The sequence below is a fragment of the Tenrec ecaudatus genome, chromosome 14, assembly GCF_050624435.1.
Source record: "Tenrec ecaudatus isolate mTenEca1 chromosome 14, mTenEca1.hap1, whole genome shotgun sequence".
NCBI classification, from domain to species: domain Eukaryota; kingdom Metazoa; phylum Chordata; class Mammalia; order Afrosoricida; family Tenrecidae; genus Tenrec; species Tenrec ecaudatus.
The window spans coordinates 37,518,355-37,520,983 of NC_134543.1; the positions used below are offsets into that span (position 1 = coordinate 37,518,355).

Consider the following 2,629-nt stretch of genomic DNA (forward strand, 5'->3'; position numbering starts at 1 on the left):
TTTAAGTATTCAGTGATCAGAATTAGCCTTTATTTCTGCCACCTGGAAGACAATGCTTGTTTATCCCTGGGGGTGGTTGGTGTCCACTTCCTCAGCCATGCTTGTCTTTCTGTTTCATACCAAGTATCTGAGCAAACAAGGAGCTAGAGCGAGAGAAGAGAAAGAAAAGATGGAGAACTGAGTTCAATTTTGTCAAATGTCTGAAATACAAGATGTTTAGGAAGTTATTTCTGTTAAGCATAAAACACTTTAAAAACAAAATATGAGAAAAATCAGCAATAAAAAAGTTAAATTACCTTACTTGAATAATAGTGTTTCTATTTAAAACAACAGTAAAGATCCTTTGGACATACAGCATCATATTTTAAATGTTGAATTTGAAGCATAATTAAGGTAAACTTTAATTTCTTAAAATTTTGGTTCATGAGAGGCATTTATCTTCTGTAGGACCCCAGGAATTCAAGATGCCAATATTAAGATTAAATAAGAGAACTAATAAAAAGGCTTCCATTCTTTAAGACATACCTAACGTCATTGCCTAGATTATTTGGAACTTCATAATCTGTGCTTAAGACTCTGTTACAGGTGAAATTCATGCCTCAAAACTCACATACACCATAATATGCTCAGTGTTTCTTGACCTAGATAACTTGCACACCATGTTAAATGTAGTAATAGGAAGACTTTCGTATAGCTCATTATGCTTGTCTTTAAGACAAAAAAAATCTACTTTCCTGTGTAAATCAACAATTCACAATGTGTGTAGTTGGAAACCACTTTTTCAATTTCAGGAGATAAGGATAGTATATCTATCTACATCTATACCTATAAAACTAGAAATATAATCATTCTTTGCATGTGTGGCTCTCTCCTCTTTTTTTAAAAAATATTTTATTAGGAACTCATACAACTCTTATCACAACCCATACATACATCAGTTGTACAAAGCACATCTGTACATTCTTTGCCCCAACCATTCTCAAAGCATTTGCTCTCCACTTAGCCCTTTGCATCAAGTACTCTTTTTTCCCCTCCCTCCCCGCTCCCCCCTCGCTCTCTCCTCTTTTCATGAGACTTCAGTGTTTGAAATTCTATTGTTATAGAATATACTGATCCAAAGAGGAAATCGTTATAAAAGGCTAGGTTATCTGTAATGGAATTTCTCTCTGTACAACTTTTAGAGGACATTGGGAGACTCAAGACTGTCCCTGGAGGGAGGTAAAAACACTCTGCGCCACCACATCCCCGTCCCACTGCACAGAACAAGCTAAAGGGGATGTTCAGAGCAGGGCGAGCGGACCTGGGGCAAGCACAGGCACACAGACAGGGCAGTGTGTGGACTGTGTGGCACTCTGGCTACTTTGTTTCCCGCTCACCTCCGAGAGCATTCTGAAGGTTCTTGTTCTGAAACAAGCACTCTTGCCCTCCATGAACCAAGAGATGTGCAGACCACAGCCAGGCCGGAGGAACTGTTCTCTCTCGCTCAGGACAGCAATGGAATGGCACGAGGGTCTCTCTCCAGTCAGCAGGGCCCTGATGAGATGGTCAAGTGGTCCCTGGTTCATCAAACTTCACTGCATTTCTTCGAAATTATCCCCCTCACTAAACACACATACATGTGCACAAACACACACACACACACACACACACACAGAGCATTAGCTATTAAGAGGAAACTGTCCAAGAAAAGAACCAACCTTTCAGCTCGGTCATGGACACAATGGTCAAAAGTTGTTGCTCCTACTTTTTCTGGGTCTCTGGCTGCCGCGACTAGGACGGAGAGAAGTGGCATTCTCTGAGACTCAAGGCCGCGCTGGTATCTCAGAGAAAAGTGGAACATGGGCGGACAGGACCGATACACAGAGTTGTGCAGGTTGCACACTGGGCGTCCAAGCTCTGTCCTGTGCAGGCTCAACAACGAGCCGCGCCTGGCAGCTCTGCGGGCGTTCTAGAAATATCCGCCAGAAGATGGTGCGGCAGAGGGCAGCCTTGGCTGTGTCCACTAATCCAAGAGAGCCAGTTGGGAATAGTTTGGGTGAGCCACAGGGGAGGGGAGGGAGGAGAAAGCAGTGCTCAGCGAAGGAAGCATTTCACTAGCAGCGGGGTGCCATTCCCTTCCAGGGCCTTCACACACCGCCCCCCCCCCCCATCCTTCCTGGATCCCTCTGCTGATGTCACGCTTTGACCCTTGATAAATCCTACAGCAGTCACCTAGAGTGGCTGTCTTTCATGATTAATGACATTCTCCTCTATCTTTCCCTACAGGAAGGTAGCCTTAGAATTACTCTAATAGGTATAATAAGATTCCATGTTAAAAGAGTCAATTTATGGACAACATTTTTATGGCTATAGAGACATAATTTTAAAAAATTACCTGTATCTTGCCTTACATGCCTCTTCATCACCTTTGTCTACTGTCACAGGCATCCCCTGAGAAAGGGGGTGACAGTCTAGGCTCAAGGTTGAGGGAGTAAGGAGAGGATTAGACGGCAGGGATGAGAGCTAGAGGGGAGAAGGTGTGGAGAGTGGAAGTGAGAAAGGGAATTGAAAAAGAAACAGCAAAGATAAAAACAGGAGAGAAAAGGCACAGAAGGAGAGAGAATTTAATTTGGGTCTTACATTCAAATGA

General features: G+C 43.1%; 1 long non-coding RNA gene across 1 annotated transcript; it reads right to left on the reverse strand.

The window, feature by feature from the left end:
* Window positions 1–1,923, reverse strand: LOC142425622 (uncharacterized). Its single transcript, XR_012779688.1, has 2 exons — window positions 1,698–1,923; window positions 1–143 (listed from the first exon to the last, which is right to left on the reverse strand). It is a non-coding gene; the product is annotated as an uncharacterized LOC142425622 (long non-coding RNA).
* Window positions 1,924–2,629: the final 706 nt, after the last annotated feature.